General features: G+C 45.2%; 1 long non-coding RNA gene across 1 annotated transcript in view; it reads right to left on the reverse strand.

Annotated features, from left to right (window-relative positions):
- Positions 1-223: 223 nt before the first annotated feature.
- LOC140484504 (uncharacterized) overlaps positions 224-19,220 on the reverse strand; it is a 749,759-nt gene continuing 730,762 nt past the window's right edge. The window contains exon 3 of the long non-coding RNA XR_011962216.1: positions 224-321. This is a non-coding gene — a long non-coding RNA (uncharacterized lncRNA). The remainder of the gene's footprint in view (positions 322-19,220) is intronic.

Consider the following 19,220-nt stretch of genomic DNA (forward strand, 5'->3'; position numbering starts at 1 on the left):
ATCCCTCATCATCCTGAAGTAACATCAATTGGGTTTCAGCAATTAGAGATAGAACCCATTTCCAGGATATGGGCATCACTGGCTCAGCCAGCATTGATTCCCCATCTCTCGTTACCCTTGCGAAGATGGTAGGGAGCTGCTGTCTTGAACCATTCACAGTCCATCTTTTCGCAGATAGACCGACAATGCTGGGAGGGAAAGTGTTAAAAGGATTTTGGCCGAGTGATTCTCCATCTTTGGTTCATCAAATGCTGGTCAACTTAATCACAATCTGCACGTGATTTTGAGATTTCAGTCTGCAAATCTTCACCATCTAGCACCCTGTATAAAGGAATATGTACAGATTAGAAATTCAGAACAGACAATTCTAGTTTCTCTGGAATATCTTTTTCCCCTTTCTTCCCCCAAAGCTGTAACACTCCAGCCCACTTACTCTCTCCCACCATTCTGACTCTACTACCTACTAATGTACACCCTCCCCATTCTTATGGAGTAACTGATAAACAGATCCATGCCACCACTTCCCATCCTGGTTAGACTCTGCACCCTTTCTGGGTTCACTTCCTTTCCCTTCAGTTGCTGCAAGTCAATAATGTAACAGCAGAATGAAACAAAAGGAAACAGAAAGGGAGGTGGCAGATCCTGGACAGAAGAGGAATCTTCAGACTGGGAGAATGAGTCAGATTCTTCCTTGTTTCCCATTGGTAGATTCCAGTGTTATGACAAGTTGCGAATGGAACTTGGTCCCATCTGGGCGTAGAGTCACTTTGACCCCCCCCCCCCCCAACAGATCAATACCATCGGCAGATGCATCCCTTCTCCAGCCAATCACAGTGTGAATTGCTTTCCGCTAGTTACCCCAAAGAACATGTTTCAAAACCCACCCACATTCTGTACATGTAGTGCTAGGTTTCCCCACACACGTGTGGTCCCTGCCTCAGGGACTGTGGGAGTTGTAGTCCCCATGAAGCCTCTGGAGACCTGTCCCTGGAAAGTGAAAGAAAGTGTGGGCTGGAGGGTGTTGCGTGTAGGATATCTATTCAGACACACAGGACATGGGCTGTCACTGGGATTTACTGAGACATCCGCTTATACACCTCGATTTCTGATGTAAGGAATATACATTCAGCCAATTGCCGGGTGGGGAGGTTAATAAGGGGCAGCAGATTTTAAGCAGAGGTGGCTCAGTGGCTAACACTGCTGCCTCACAGCGTCAGGGACCCGGGTTTGATTCCAGCGTTAGGCAACTGTGTGGAGTTTACACATTCTCCCCATGTCTGCATGGTTTTGTTCGGTGCTCCAGTTTCCTCCCACAGTCCAAAGATGTGCAGGTTAGCTGGATTGGTCATGCCAAATTGCTCACAGGGTCCATGCATGTGCTGGTTAGGCAATTAGCCACGGGAAATGCAGGGTTACAGGGAATGGGTGGGTCTGAATGGGATGTTCATCATAGGGTTGGTGTGGAATCGATGGATGAATACCCTGTTTCTGCACTATAGGGACTCTATTCTAATCTCATGAAGAAGAATGCACCTATCTCAATGTGTTGTGAATCTGTGGAATTTCCTATTTAAAATGCAGTGGATGCCAGGACAATGAGCCAATTTAATGAAGAGATACAGATGTTGAATTTGCAATGAGTTGAAGCGTGAGAGAGAGCAGGCGGGAAAATCCAGCTGAGACCGAGGTAAGCTCAATCATCACCGTATTAAATGGTGGAGCTGGTTCGAAGGACTGCATTGCCTCTCCTGTGCCCAGTGCTTATCTTCTTACGGTAATAACTGGAAAGGTGAATCCAAACCTCACCATCTTCACCAAAGGAGATTTTCAGAAACAGCAGGATAGTCAGGTGGATTAGCGTTCCTAACTTAGGTAGTGAGGAAGCGTGTAGGAGATAATGGTTTTGCAATGTTAAACTGAGGGGAGACAGTGATTTATGGTTTTAGACTGTGCAGTACATTCACACCGTCCAGAATGCTCTGTTGTGAATATCTATTCTGGACTTTATTACTAAGCCAAGGTCGCTGACAATGAAACCCAAAACACCCAGGAAACATTGCCTCCCCTCATAATCTGATAAAAAGACTTGACATAAGTCTGATAGAATTTAGAACACAGAAGATTAAATCCAATCCCAAGATCCTGTGCTTAAATAAAGGAGACTACAATAGGAGGAGGCAGGAGTTGGCGAATGCAGAATGGAAGCAAAGAAATTACTGTGGGACAGTTGACAGACAGTGGAGGAATATCAAAGTAATTTTTCAAAGTTCTCAGCAAAAGTATATATCAGTGAAAAGGAAGGACTGTAGGAAAAGGAGTAATCTGCCATGTCGAAGGAAATAAGGGAGTCTATTAAATTGAAGTAGAAGGCAGACAAATTGTCAAAGACCAAGGATAACTTCGGAGATTGGAAAAACTTCAAAGATCAACAGAAAGCATGATGGAATTGGGGATATAAAGTGATGAGTAGCTATCCCCAGGGACAGAATAGCAGTTTACACTGCTAGAGGGAAACCTATTGTGTGGAGAACATATGGCCTCCGTAATTGTTGAAGTACTTAACTGTTACCATAGAGATAATCCTGATCAAAGTAAAAATCACAGGACACTCCAAAAGCTTGTATTTCCAAATAATCCTGTTGGACTATAACCTGGTGTTGCGTGATTTTTAAACTTTGTCGACCCCACCCCAACCCCGGCTCCTGCACATCAGAATCCTGATAGATACCCCACTGAAACTGAAGCGCCTCTCAGGTACTTGAGGGAGACACAGGGGTGTGGGGGAGGGTGTGTGGTTTAACCACAAAGTGCTGAACTGACCTAGACTTTCTAACTGCCGTTGCCATGGAGATAATACTGAGAGACAGTCTGTATTCAAGGTCCCAAACCACAAAGGTTTAAGAATGGGAGTGGCACATCGGACAGGCGGGGGGTTACCTGATGCTCCCTGGAGGTGTTTTGCATGTACACTATCCAGGTAACTGCCATGTCTCATCAATAAAAGACTCAAAGAAAACCTCTCAGAGTTCTGTGCCTGGTTATCCCTATCCAGCAGAGTTCAGGAATATGAGTACACAGCAGTCAGTCTTCACAGTGGAGGATATGAAGAACATGCCAGTAATTGATAAGGAGACTGAGGAAGGTGAAGATCTAGAAACGACCATTATCACGATAGAGTTAGAGCTGGGCAAGCTAATGGAGCTAAAGGTAGACAAGTCTCATTGCCCTGATAGAATACATCCCAGGATACCAACAGAGTTAGGGGGAGAAATAGCAAATGCACTTAGAGTTATAGAATCCTGCAGCAGAGACAGGCCCTTTGGCCCATGCCAATCAGAATGTCCATCCACACTAACCCCATTTCCCTGCACTTGGCCCATCTGCTTCTGAAACTTTCCTATCCATGTATTTGTCCAAATGTCTTTTACATGTTGTTAATATAACCACCTCAACCACTTCGACTGGCAGCTAATTCCATATACATACCACCTTTGTGTAGAACAGTTGCCCCTCAGTTTCCCATGTATTCTTTCTCCTCTAACTTTAACCTGATGCCCTCCAATCCTTGAGTCCCTGAGAAAAAGACCGAGTGCATTCACCTTACCCATGCCTCCCATGGTCTTATACACTTCTATAAAATATTCCCCCACAGTTTCCTCTGCTCTAAACAAAAACGTCCTCAATTGTCCAACCTCTCCCTGTAACTCAGACCCCTGAGACCTGGCATCATCTTTGTAAATTTCTTCTTCACCTTTCCAGTTGAATAACAAACCTACACTGCACTCATCACATTTCCCGTGTTTCCCTACGGTGCTAGAACCGATGTGACAACACCAATGGATTACAATCAATGATCAATAACTCACTCCATTACAACAATTCCATTTTCATAGCTTTTTCCATGATGCAGGAATCCTTTGGTCTTTGTGGTTTCATGGCTAATTGTCCTCATACAAAACCAATCTGTGGCTTGACTGTTCCAGGGAAATGTGCCATGATTTTTTCGACTTTCAAAAACCAAGTCTGCACGCTAACATGGACTTCACTGTCTCAGTACTTTTTTCGTCACACTGACATTTGAAATATTCATCCACGGAGAGAATGCAAACCTTTCCTTCCAGATGAAAAGGCCAATGATATTCAGATCAGCACGGATCCAGTAACATGAAGTTCAATTTGAATTTCTCAACTGCAAATCCCCCCTTTCAACACTCTACAGCAGAGAAAGCAAAGCACTGGAGATCCTCAGCAGGTCTGGCAGCATCTGAAATGGTGACAGATGCAGGAAACATTGCAGCCTTGAAGAAGTGTTGAGATGATCACACCAGGCATGCGCGCTTGATGACGATTATGGATAAGATGGGGACAGGGATCCCTTTCTGGAAGGGCCTTGGTGAGACCACACCTGGAGTACTGTCAACACCTTTGTTCCCCCTTTTCCAAGGAAGGCTCTCCTGGTTATTGAGAGAGTAAAGGAGGATCACCAGATGAGTCCTGGGATGTGAAGATAGTTAAGGACTGCAGATGCTGGAAGTCAGAGTCTGTACAATGTGGACCTGGGGAGGTGCAGCAGGTCAGGCAGCATCAGAGGAGCAGGAAGGTTGATGTTTTGGTCTTGATAAATAACCCTGACCCAAAATGTCAACTTTCCAGCCCCATCGTATTCATGCTGGTCATCAAGCACCTATTTATGCTAGTCCCACGTTCTGGCACTCAGCGTGTAATCGATATTGTCCTGCTTGGTGTGATCATCTGAACACTTCTTCAAGGCTGCAATGTTTCCTGCATCTGTTACCATTTCAGATGCTGACAGACTTGCTGAGGATCTCCAGCGCTTTTTGTTTTTATTGCAGATTTCCCCCATTTTGCTGAAGCACAGAGTCATTGACATGTAAACAGCTCCAGGTTTTGTTGACTCACATTCCTGGGATGGCAGGACTGATGGATGAAGAGGGACTCAATCTTCGTTTAATCCTCCTTTCCTTTGGCTTTCTGAGCCGCTAACTACATCACTAATGTTCTATCTCCCATTCCCAGTACTGAATCTGACCCATCTAAGCCTACAATTTCGTTCCCATACCCCTGCCAGATGAGTTACAAACTCACCAATAGAACTGGCAAAAGCCCCCACCAGATTTGTCTCAGCTCTGCCCGGGGGTAACCGGTCAGGCTGGTACAGGTCCCACCCAGAAACAGTCCCAGTGCCTGAAAGAATCAAAACCCTTCTGTGGTACACCATTTCCCCAGCCACACATCCAGCTGATCTACTTTCTCATTCCTGCTCTCATTAGCACATGGCACTGGGAGTAAGTCTGACATTATTACATTTCAGGAGCTACATTTTAATGTATCTCTGCTCTCCCTACGTCCAGCTTTCAGGCCCTCATCCCTCTGTTTAGCGATATCGTTGGTATCTGAGTGTTGCACCACCACGGCCTGTTTACCCTCCAGCTCCAGAACGTCCTGCAGCCACTCCATGATATCATGGATCTTGGCACCAGGGAGATTACATCCCATCCTGGATTCATGTCTGGGGGCACAGAAGTGCCAGGCTGTACCCGATTATTGAATCCCCTGTCACTATAGCCCTGCCACTCTCATACCTCTTGTTCTGATCAGCAGAGCTCTCTGTGGTGTCATGAACCTGGCTGATGCTGATTTCCCCAGAAGCCACCCCACCCATTCCCGCCCTTACAGAATCCCAAGCGGTATACAGTATCTGTATGAGAAGGGGATAACAATGGGGGACTCCTGTACTCACTTCCTGAGCCTTTTACTAGATCTGATGGTCACCCATTCCCTTTCTGCCTGTGTAACCCTCACCTGCAGTGTGACTAACTCACTAAACGTGCTGTCCATAACATTCTCAGTATTGCAGATGCTCCACAGTGAGTCCACTCCCAGCTCCAGCTCTGAAAAGCAGTTTCCCAGTAGCTGCAGATGGGAACCCTTGCTGCACAAATAGCCATCAGGGACACTGGAAGCGGCCCTTATTTCCTACATTGTGCAAGAGGAGCACACCACGGGTCTGAGGGCTCCTGTCACAATGTCTCTCTACATTCATCTAGTTACTCCCATTAAGAGAATTTAAATGAGTGAGTAACCTTCCTTCACTTCAAACATGTCCATTATAATAACAAAAAAAATCTTTACTTAAGCTGATATGTCATCCTTTAAAAACTTAAATACTCCACAGGTATCACTGACAAATTGGCTATTCCCATTGGGACTGTGAATTTCTGAAAGGCCTGAACTAAAACAGAGTTTCAGCTTCACCTTCTCCCTGTCTCACCTCACTATTTACACCCAACTCCAAAACACTCTCACTGAGCCAAGCAGCCCTCACAATGCAGCCCTGTCATTTTCATTGTCTGCTCACACCTACACTGCCCTCAGCCTCCTGTACTTTTCAAATGCAACACAATGGGAGCTCATCTTTCAATTCAGCCCTTTGTAACCCCAGAGTCAACAAGGACTTTGGCAGTTTCTGAATGAACAGACAGTTGTCCGAATCTGGAACGTTCCACCTGAAATGGTGCTGGAATTTGAGTCCACAAGGAATTTCAATGAGAAATTTGCAGAGAATTGGAAGTAGGGAGTTTACAGATTAACATTACAAAGTGGATGATTGAGACGAAATCTGACAGTTCCTGCAAAAAGACGAGGTGTAATTTGGATAAATCTGTGCTCGCTCTCAGGCCAATACCTCCTTCCACAGCTAGAGGGGCCAAGAATTGAACACATACCCCAAGGGTGATCCAACCATGACCTTGAACATCTTTCTGCTTTTGGCTTGACAAAAATATTGAAGGAATTTTCCCACAGACAGAACATACAAACCTTTCTCGTTCCACAGTTAAATGCCAATGATATTCAGATCCTGATGACTCTGCTGACTGTAGGAACTTATTTATTGAGATCCCTGTCTCAATTATTCTCAATTAATATCCTATAAAATGAATTCACAAAACAAAGCTCACAGTCAGTGCAAGTGAAGGCAAACACTTCTCTTGGTTTCTGTTTGATGTGTAAATGCTCCTCTTCAAATCACCCCGTCCCCACACAGGAAGAGGACACGTGCATGCTCCTTGCTGTACCTTGCCCCAAATAAAGATGGTGGCCATAACCCAGGACCTCTCACTACCTGAGGCCCAAGCCATCTTCCCCTTTGCTGCAAACGTGGGACCAAGAGTTTCTAATTCAGACTAACTCCCTGCCCAGAGTGTAACTAAACCCTCCCAGTCTACACTAATACATTTCATCTGGTTTCTGCTGCCACTCTCCCCTTTCCCCCTCCTGCACACACCATGGGTCATCATGGGTCCAGTGACCCTTCCTCAGAACCGATGACAGCTGGGAAAATTAGAATCCCTTCAGGAAACAGGCCCTTTGGCCCAACAATTCCACACCCACCCTCCGAAGTTTATCCCACCCAGACCCATTCTCCTATTCTATTACTCTCCATTTCCCCCGAACTAATGCACATCCCTGAACCCTACGGGAACCTTAGCTGGGCCAATTCACCGAACCTACAGATCTTTGGGCTACAGGAGATAGGGATTAAAGAGTAAATAATAGGTGGGGACAGAGCCCAAAGAGACACAGGAACATTTGGAAAGATAAAGGAGTGGGAAGTTGGAAAGCTGTTAATGGAGGAGACAGGAACCTTCCAGCATCTCAGTGGTGGTGGTGGAAATGGCGGCTGATGATCTACATTGTGCCTGCAAAAAAGACCCTGAGCTTCCAGTTGCCTGCTCATTAACGCACAAGACTGTTCACTGTCCAACATCTCTGTCTCATGCTTACTGCAGTGTTCCAGTGAAGCTTGATGCAAGCTGGAAGAACACTTCAGAACATACCAAATGGCTTCCTATTTCAAGGACTGCAATTTCCCCTCACATGTGGTCAACAATGCCCTCCAGTGTATCTCCTCCACTTCCCACACCACTGCCCTTGAACCCCACCCCTCCAAATGCAACAAAGATGGAATCCCACCATCCTCACCTTCCACCCAGATACAACGCATCATCCTCTGCTCTTTCCACCATCAGATCCAACCACCTGAGATATATTTCCCTCCCCACCCCTTTCAGCATTCCACAGAGACCATACCTTCTGTGACTTCCACGTTAGATCCACGGTCCCCACCAAACCACCCTACACTCCAGGCACCTTCGCTTGCCACTGCAAGAGGTGGAAAACCTGTGCCCACACCTTCCCCTCACCTCCATCCAAGGCACCACTTGATCCTCCTACATCCAGCAGAGATTTCCCTGCCCACCCAAACACCTCACCTTTTGTGTCCCTTGCTCTCAGGACACCAAATTGAGGAATATCTCAGGGAACATTTCTGGGACACATGCACCAACCAACCCCACCGCCCTGTGGCCGACCACTTCGGCTACCCCCCACACCCTCCGTCACCACGCTGCCAAGGACATGCAAGTCCTCCATTCCAAATCCGAGCCACCCGACACCTGGAGGAAGAACACCTCCATCTTCCACCTTGGGAACTTTCAACCACACGGCATCAAGGTTTCCTCATCTCCCATCCCCCAACTTATCTCAGATTCAACCCTCCAACTCGGCACTGACCTCTTGAACTGTCCCATCTGTCCATCTTCCTTACCAATTGTCCATTCCACCCTCTCACCACGATCCTCCATCTACAACTACCTGTTGCCTCCCTAGCTCCCTTGCACCCAACCCCAAACACCCCTCCTTATTTATCTCTCAGCCATATTCCACCACCCACATTTCTGATGAAGTGCTGACATGCCCAATACATCAATTCTCCTGCTCCTTGGATACTGCCTGACCTGCTGTGCTTTTCCAGAGCCACACTTTAACACAAGCTGGAATAACAACACCTCATCTCCCTCTCGGGGACCCTGCAACCCTCTGGCTTCAGCATCAAATTCAATAATTTTAGGTCCTGAACTCTCCCACGTCCTAATGTCTTTGCCCCCTACCCCACATACCAGGCCTTGTTATTAAGTAGCCTGCCATTACACACTACCTATGGTTAGCCACTAACAGTCCCCATAAACAGCTATTCACCCTCCCCCCATCCGATCGTTATTCACTCCTTTGTCCAACTGCTCCTATCTCTCTCTTTGGACTCTATCCCCACTTATCATTTACTCCTTAACCCCTACCTTCTGCATAAAAACAGACTTTTTTTTCTCAGTAACATCAGTTCCTGAGGAAGCGTCACTGGATCGAAAACGCGAACTGATTTCTTTTCACAGATGCTGCCAGATCTGCTGAGCTTTTCCAGCACCTTCTGGTTGTTGTGTGTGATTTACAGCATCCGCAGTTCTTTTGGTTCTAATTTACCCGGAGTATCTAATTCAGGTCCAGCAGACTGAAACAGTGTTTATCAACCTTCCCAGTCCACACTAACTCCATCTCTCTCCCAGTATCTGCTGTCTCTCCCACTCCTTCACATTCAGTCCCCCCTCACAGTGACACTGCGCCTGCAAAGCTGATGGTCATGTGTTGGCCTGCTGGACCCACCCCTCATTCACTCCCATTGGCTGGAGGATCATGCCATCTCTCCTATTGGTTTGAAGCTGTGTCAATCAGCCAGGCCCCATTGTGACCTGAGTGGTGGGATCCTCCCAGGTGCATCAGAGGCTGAGGGGTGACCTCATAGAGGTTTATAAAACCATGAGGGGCCTGGGTAGGATAAATAGACAAGGTCATTTCCCTGGGGTCGGGGGAGTCGAGAATGAGAGGGCATAGGTTTAAGATGAGAGGGGAAGGATTTAAAATGGATCTGAGGGGCATTTTTTTTTCCCACTGAGGTTGGTGCGTGTATGGAATCTTCTGTCCGGAAGTGGAGGATGTTGGTACAATTAAACCATTTGGCATCTGGATGGGTATATGAATAGGAAGGGTGTAGAGTGATATGTGCCAAGTGTTGGCAAATGGGTCTAGATTAGGTTGGGATATCTGGTCAGCATGGACCAGTTTAACCAAAGGGTTTATTTTCATGCTGTACATCTCTACGGCTCTGCCCTGTGATGAGCTTCATCATTCACAGTGAATGGGTCAGTATCACAGAACATAGGGGCTGGGGGCTATTCAGCCCATTGGGGCTGTACTCTCTCCCTCTGGAGATGGTGCCAGTCAGTCCCAACTGACATCCCATTTGGACATACCTCTCCAAATCCTTCCTTAAAAAAGTTAAATTTCAAATTTGTTTTGACAATAACTACCGTGTCTGCATCCAGCTGTCTTATAAACTGTTCCAGATGCTCAGAACTTAGTGAGTAAAATAATCTTCACATTTTTCCTCGGAATTATTTGCCAGTTTCCTGAAAATAGTTACTAAAAATTGTGACGTGAAAAATTTCTCACTCTGTCTCTCTGTAAATGAAATACCCTGGAAACAAATCAACTCCTGGTCGCAATCACTGCTTAACCTTCTCAGCTCCAAGGAGAATTGTCTGGCCTTCTGCTAACTCTCCATAAAAGAGAAACCTATCTTAATTTTAATTTATTAGTGTCATAGAGATGTTACAGCACAGAAACACACCCTTCAGTTCAACTTGTCCATGCCGACCAGATATCCTAAATTAATCTCGTCCCATATGCCAGCCCTTGGCCCATAGCCTTCTAAACCTTTCCCAATCACATATCCAATGAGATGCATTTTAAATGTTGTAACTGTACCAGCCTCCACACTTTCTCTGGCAGCTCATTCCATACACGTGCCACGTTCAGCTTCAAACTTTGCCCCTAATATCCCTTTTTTATCTTTTCCCTCACGCCTGTGCTTTCTAGTTTTGGACTCACCTAAACAGGAATAAGACCCTGGCTGTTTACCCTATCCATGCCCCTCACGATTTTATCAACCTCTATGGTCACCTCTCAGCATCCGATTCTCCAGTGAAAACAGCCTCAGTCTATTCAGCCTCTCCATATAGCTCAATCCCTCAACCCTGGCAACATCTTTGCAGCTTTTCTGAATCTTTTCAAGTTTCACAATATCATTCCAATAGCGGGGAGACCAGGACTGAAAGCAGAATTCCAGAAGTGGCTGAATGAGTGTCCTGTACAGCCGCAAAATGATGTCACAACTCCTGTACTCAATGCACAGACCAATAAAGGCAAGTACACCAAACACTTTCTTCACTACCCTGCCTATCTATGATTCCACTTTCAAGGAATTATGAACCTGCACTCCAAGATCTCTTTGTTCAGCAATACTCCCCAGGACCTTCCCATTAAGTGTAGAAGTCCTGCCCTGATTTGCTTTTCCAAAATGCAGAACCTCACATTTATCTAAATTAAACTGCATCTGCCACTCCTCAGCCCATTTGATTGGAGTTTCATTGTACTCTCGGGTAACTTTGCTGTCCATTGCACCTCCAATGTTGGTGTCTATTGTAAACCTACTAACCATAGCTCCTATATTCACATAGAAATCATTTATATAAATGGCCAAAAGCAGTGGACCCAGCACCCAATCTGACAGCATATTGCTCATCACAGGCTTCCAGTACAAAAAGCATCCTGCACTATGACACTGACTGCTCAGCAAGGTTAGAGCTTATGGCATACAGGGAGATCTAACCATTTGGATACAGAACTGGCTCAAAGGCAGAAGACAGAGGGTGGTGATGGAGGGTTGCTTTTCAGACTGGAGGCCTGTGACTAGTGGAGTGTTACAAGGATCACTGCTGGATCCACTACCTTTCGTCATTTATATCAGTGACTTAGATGTGAACATAGGAGGTATAGTTAGTGAGATGACAACAAAACTGGAGGTGTAGTGGACAGTGAAAAAGATTACCTCAGAGTACAATGGGCTGAGGAGTGGCATTTTGGGAAAGCAAATCTTAGCAGTACTTATACACTTAATGGTAAGGTCCTAAGGAGTGTAACTGAACAAAGAGACCTTGGAGTGCAGATAGATAGGATAGTGAACGCGGCATCTGGTATGCTTGCCTTTATCAGACAAAGTATTGAGTACAGGAGTTATGAGATCATGTTGCAACTGTACAGGACATTGGTTAGGCCACTTTTGGAACGTTGCGTACAAATCTGGTCTCCCTCCTCTTGGAAGGATGTTGTGAAACCTGAAAGGGTTCAGAAAAGATTTACAAGAATGTTGCCAGGGTTGGAGGATTTGAGCTCGGCTGGGGGTTGAATAGAGGTTGAATAGATTGGGGCTGTTTTCCCTGCAGCGCCGGAGGCTGAGAGGTGATCTTATCTATGTACATAAAAACCTGAGGTGCATGGATAGGATAAATAGAAAGTCTTTTCCCTGGCGTGGGGGATCCCAGCAGTAGAGGGCATAGGTTTATGGTATGAGGGGAAAGACTTTAAAGAGACTTGAGAAGCAACATTTTCACACAGAGGGTGGGACGTGTATGGAATGAGCAGCCAGAGGAAGTGGTGGAGGCCATTACGATTGCAACATTTAAAAGGCATCTTCATGTGTATATGAATAGGAAGGACATGGGCCGGGTGCTGACCGGGGGGACGAGATTGCATTGGGATATCTGATCAGCATGTACTGGTTGGACCGACGGATCTCTGTTTCTGTGCTGTCCATCTATGACTCATTGACCTTCCAGCCAATTCCGTATCCAAACAGCGAGTTCCACCAGAATTCTATGGTATTGAACCTGCTAACCAGTGTGTTATGTGAAACCTTGTGTCTTTCTCAAGTCCAAGTTACTGATTTCAATGCACAAAGCCATGCTGACTCTCTCTAATAATTTCTTGCTTTTCCAATGACTTGTAAATCCTGTCCCGGAGAATCCCTTCTAACAACTTCTCTGCCACTGACTTCAGGCTCACCTGTTTACAGTTCCCTGGCTTTTCCTGACCACCTTTCTCAAATAATGGCACCAATCCTCCAGCACCTCACCTGAGCGATCGATGACACAAATATCGCAGCGAGAGGCCCAGCAAAAGCTTCCCTAATTACCCACAAAGTTCTGGGATACACCTGATCAGATTCCAGGGATTTATCCACCTTTATGCGTTTTAAGACATCCAGTACCTCCTCCTCTGTAATATGTACACTTGCCAAGTTATCATTATTTATTTCTCCAACTTCTCTAACTTCCATATCCCCTTTCAGTAAAAACTGACATGAAATACTTATAGAATCTCTCCCACCTCCTGCTGTTCCATAGACAGTCTTGTTGATCTTTGAGGGTCGCTATTCTCTGCCTAGTTATTCTTTTGTCTTTAGTGTATTTGTAGAATCTCTTTGGATTCTCCTTAAACCTATTTCCCAAAGCTATTCTCATGTCCCCCTTTTTGCCTCCTGGTTTCCCGTGAGTATACTCCTACTGCCGTTATAGTCCCCTGGGGACTTACTCAAACCCAGTGGTGTGTACCTGCCATATTCTCCCTTCATTTTCTTGACCACAGCCTCAATTTCTCAGGTCATGCAGCATTCTCGACCCCTCCCAGCCTTGGCCTTAACAGGGACATACTGTCTGTGTACTCTCATTGTCACAGGCCTATGGAGGCAATGGCAGATGAGGACAGAGAAACAATCATCATCAGTAAAGAGGTAGTGTTGGGAAAGCGAACAACTCATCCTTATCTCTATAATTCCTCTCTAGCCTCAGAACTATCACTATCCCTGCATCAAAAACATCTCAATCTCTGCAACATCCTCCAATGTAACCTCTGTCACATTTTCCTCCAAAAAAAACATTAATCAATCATGTACCACCTATTCGAATATCACCTTCTCTGACCTGGTTTCTATTGTGGCTTGTCATATTCCTATATTACGCGTCTGTGGTCTACATGACGGAAAACGGTTTTGTGGTCCATTGGGTTTATGCTGTAAAGAAATCTCCCAGCTAACTATTTTAATCCCATTTTCCAGCACTGAGCCCATAGACCTGTCAGCCTTGGCCTTGCAAGTGTGTTCCTAAATAGATTTTAAATGCCTTCGGGGTTTCTGTCTCTCACTCTCTTCCATACAGTGAGGTTTAGTGCATCTGTTGCTCGATGCTATCACCCATAGGGTTCAGAGCAGCTGGGTCTGTGCGAACCACAGATCGCCCACACATTAAGAAGGATGGCAGGGTCCCTGAGACGGGGCACAGGAGATTTACCAGGATGGTTCAAGGAATGGGGGATGTTAGTTGCAGAATTTGTGGGGCTTTTTTAACATTAATTGTTCACGTGACATGTGTGTTGCTAATACACATCAAGAATAACCATCCACAATTAATGGACTCTCCTTTTCAACCTCTCCCCTTGCCTGTGCTGTGGTAATACTCAGGTTAACCACTACCAGATATCTCTCTATAATGAGAGAGCAGTCCTATGGTCGGGTAGGACAATGCTGACTTGATCTTTTACACAGTGATGCCACTGTACCTCGAGGGTCGGGAGAGGGAATGCTGAAGGCGGTGGATGGGAAACCATTCGGGTACAGTACATTACCCTGGAGGATGCTCACTTTCTTTAATATTGTTGGGGGGGGGGGGTGCACTGATGCAGGCAAGTGGAGGATGTTCCAACACAACCCTGATGTGTATCTTATAGGGAGCAAACAGACATTGGGGAATCAGCGGTTTGGAAAGAACTGAGATTGTTCTCCTTGTACCAAAGGAAACTTGGGGAGCTGTGACAAAGCGGTTTACAAAAGTTATACGTTATAATAATAAACCTTACACCCATCAGCTCATTATACAAGGGTTACAGGACACATGCTGAAGATTTGGGAAGAACTATTGAGAGGATGGTTGGATTCAAAGGAGAACTTTTATTCAGCAAATGGTATTGATCTGGAACACAATACTCACACAATGTGAATATCCAGGTCCTGATGAATGGAGTAATTCTGTCAGAGTTTGGCGTTACAATGACTGAGATTACCATTTGAATATCTGCCTGTAATACAAGTTTATAAAATCCGTCACTGTCAGTTCAAGTTTGAAACTCATACAATCCCCTCCTCCCGGCCCAGGATGACTGTACACATTACCCCTGGTGGAGGTTAGCAGGCACTTCAAGGGCAAATCTATGTGGGTTTCTATGAGTTTCCACATTGGAACTTCATGTGACTGAACATGGGACAGAATGTTCCAAGATTCAATGAGATATGGAGAGCAGGAATTGCTTCCTTTTCATTCCTACCGTTCTGCCGCTGTGCCTCCACAATAAGACATGGGGTGTGAAAGGCTCATGCAGCTCGATGGGGAAGATGTCTCCATTCTGACCAATGGGCAGCAAGCTCCTCCCAGTCATGAAACAGAGTATCCCTGAAAGATAGCAACTGAGCATGCTTCCCACTGCCCAGTGCTCACAGGACATGTTTAGAATAATTAGGGGGGAAATCTCCTAGAAAAGGCATAACAGGAAAGTTCCAAAAGGATTATAAACAGTTAACAGAGAGAGATATTCACAGGAAACATGGGCAACAAGTTGGCAAATAGAGTATAACTTGGGATAAACTGTAGAAAGCTGCACCACAAAGGGACTGGGGGAAAATGAGCAGGAAACACAGAAAGCGAGCACACAGTTACAACATGGAATCAGGAAGGGGAATGGAATGCTGTCCCTTATTTCAAAGAGTTTGCAATATAAGAGTTTGGAGTATATACCTTAGGGCAACTAAACAAATGGCAAGTGAGACCACATCTGGAGTAAGCTGAACAGATTTGGTCACTTTAGTTCATGAAATAGAGCAGTTTATTGGAGGCATTTCAGAGAAGATCCTTTGGGATGATCCCTGTTTTGAAAGGATTATCCTGTAAGCAAAGGCTGAATAAATTGGGAATCTACTCACTGGACTTTGGAAGAATGAGAGGAGATCTCTTTGAAACATACAGGATTCTGTCGAGTTTTGACAGGGTAAATTTGGAGAGGATGTGTCCCATTACGGGTGAGTCTTGAACCAGATTCTGGGTCAGTCGCGGAATCAAGGGTTCTGTTTCCGATTTGTCAAGTTAAAGGCAACACCGACACAGGTTAGGGTTTCAGTAGCAATGGAGCTGGGGTGAGAAGGAGACAAGCAACATTTTAGAGATTGGAATTCGTGGTGTTTGTGATTGTGTAGATGTCTGATCAGGAGGTCACCTTGGGGTCAGATATGAGAGTAATATTGTGAATAATGTAGCTCTGCCTCAGACACTTCCCAGTGAGAGGGAGGGACACAGCAGTAAGGGAAATTAATTTGGAATAGCAACTGAAGGCAATGGGTTTAACAATTGCAGTGTTTCATTGGAGTGAATTGCAGCTAATCGAAGCGTGGTAAGCAGTTTGATAACTGAGTAATAGTGGAGTAATGGAGAGGGATGATGGGGAGGGAGAGCTGGGCATCGTCAGTGTACATGTGAAACCGAACACGGTGCTTTTGGGTGATGTTACCTCCTGGCAGTATGTAGGTGAGAAACAGGATGGACCAAGGATAGATCCTGGAGGGACACCAAATACAAGGAATTCAGAAAGGAAAGGGAGAGTGGAGACGGAGCAGGATTTTCCAATGATTGTGAGGTCAAATATTAGGTTTTAGCCGAATGGGAGAGAAGGACATAACCAGAAAAGACAGACAGACAGATCATGGAACAATATCTGTGAATTGTGAGGAGGAGGTGGGAGGGTGGTGACAAGCAGGAGGATGAGACAGAGATTTGGAATGTCCATGATTTAGCTACACTAGGGTAAATGGTCAAGATGACCTCTAATAAGGCTTGACAAGGGACTCGAGGAAATGCAAGTTTAGGACTAAAATGGGGAGCACCCTTGTGAGGCACTTTGGCTCGGTGGGCTCGTGGAGAGGGAGGAAAGAAGCAGAGGCAGCTGATCGGATTGTCTCAATGTTATGGACAGAGAAACTCCATGTGCTCCTCACTCTTGTTGGAGGGGAGGATGGAGGAGACAGGATAATGGACAGTGTTTTTATTTCCAAAACAATAAACAAAACCTTGATAGTGATTCTAAAAATAAGTGAACAAACCTGTCGTATTTATCATTTATCAAGAATATTAAAATATACAACTGAAGTTCAGGTTTGAATCCCAAATCGGTAGAGGGTGGCTCTGAATTCAAGAAAAAAAATAACTGGAATGAAGAATCTACCGTTTGCCATGGAACCATTGGGGATGTTTTTCTGCCATTGACAATGTCCTTGAGGGAAAGAAACCCGACAGTAGGCCATCAAATCACTCATTGTATTAATCACTGCTCAGACTCAACAAAGGAATGAAACTGGATGGACCACATTACATCTACCAATGCACTGGAAAATACAACAACACAATCAGCCCTCTTGAACCTGCAACTTCTGTCTCACTGTGGGCCAACAGCAGCAGCAGAACTGTACTCCAGCCCAATCTGAAATCTCATGGCCTGATATCCCCCACTTAACCATTAACATCAAGCCAGGGGAATCAACCCTGGTTCAATGGTGAACGTAGGAGGGCATGCCAGGAGCAGTACCAGGCATACCTAAAAATGAGGTGCCAACCTGGTGAAGCTACCAAACCTGCATGCCAAATAGCACAAGCAACACTAAATAGAACGAAGTGATCCCATAGCCAATAGATTAGATCTGAGTTCTGCAGTTCTGCCACACCTAGTCAAGAATAGTGATGGACAATTAAACAACTCACTGGAGGAAGCATCACAGATATCCCCACCCTTACTGATGGAGGGGTCTCACACATCCATGCAACAGATAAGAGGACAGCATTAGCAGCGATTTTCAGCCAGCAGTGCCAAGTGGATGAGCCTTCTCCATTGGTCCCTGACATCACAGATATGAATCGACTTGGTTGAAAACTTATTTCAAATCAGATCAAGAAATGGATAAGCAGTGTAAAGGTATGGGCCCTGCCAATATTTTGGCAATAATACTGTTGGCTGTGCTCCAGAACCTGCTGCCCACCAAGGCAAGTACTGCTCCAGCACTGGCACCTACTGACTTTGTGGAACATTTATCAGGGATGTTCCAACACAACAACACAGGGCAGATCCAACTCAGCCAATTCCCCTCCATCAGTCCACACTCGCTCAGCAGTGAAGTGATGGAAGGCTGATGCACCTGCTCAGCAATAACCTGCTGAGCGATGCCCAGTTTGGGTTCTGCCAGGGCCACTCAGTTCCTGATCTTGTTACAGACTTGATTCACAAACGGACAAACAGCTGAATCCTAGAGGTGAGGGTGACAGCCCAGTCCCACTCCAAGACCACTATTTCGACTTCAGTGATATCACCTGGCCTCACCACAGTCTCAGCTCATTTGCTGAAACTCTCATTCATTCTTTTTGTTAACTCTAGATTTCATTATCTAAACCAGCATCCCACATTCATCTTCCCGATAATCTCAAGAATATTGAAAACACTACTGCCGAAGTGCTCACTTGTACGAAAACTTGCCGATCCATCAAAAGACTCCCATTTATAAGCAACAACAATTTACTTTCGCACCTTTGAATTAATTCCTGGCTGTAATCATTCTTATCTCCCTGCACCACACACCCTTTCATATCTCAATAACTCATTTTAGTTCAGACTCTCAATGATGTGTTTAATTTTGAGTTCACCTGTGTGACTGTTTCAATAGATTGCAAGGGAACATGGTCTGGAATCCCCACTCTAACCCTCTAAGATCTGCTTTCTTCCTTTAAGGCATTCTTGAAAAACTGCTTATTTGGCAATGGTTGTGGTCACTGGACACAATATTCTCCACCTGTAGCCTTATGTCAAAAGTTCTCAATAATGTTTTTGTGAAATTAAAACCATGATGATTTGTACAGATATCTTCTACTCTTCAATATCACTGAGTGAATAATCTGTAATGTATCTTACCCAACCACCTTCACCATACAAACTGCAGCAGTACAAGGAAGTCAAACATCACCCTCTCCACAGGCAACAAGGCTTTGGCATTATCACTGGTTTCTGTGGAAGGAGAAATACACAGTTAATGTTTCAGGGAGTGCAATATGAATTACAGGGAATGAAAATGGTGCAGAATTTGACTGTCAGAAATGGAAGGAAAATGCACTCGCTTATTGGACAAAAGAATTCTTGACTGTCAAAGATATTGTGGAAAAAATAACCTGATAATGGAACAGCATATGGTCAGGAGCCGGGCAGCAGTGGACAATTCATTTACATTCCTGAAGAAGGGCTTATGCCCGAAACGTTGATACTCCTGCTCCTCGGATTCTGCCTGGCCTGCTCTGTTTTTCCAGCTCTACATTTTTCAATTCATTTACAAA

This window comes from Chiloscyllium punctatum, chromosome 13 (genome assembly GCF_047496795.1).
Source record: "Chiloscyllium punctatum isolate Juve2018m chromosome 13, sChiPun1.3, whole genome shotgun sequence".
Taxonomy (NCBI): domain Eukaryota; kingdom Metazoa; phylum Chordata; class Chondrichthyes; order Orectolobiformes; family Hemiscylliidae; genus Chiloscyllium; species Chiloscyllium punctatum.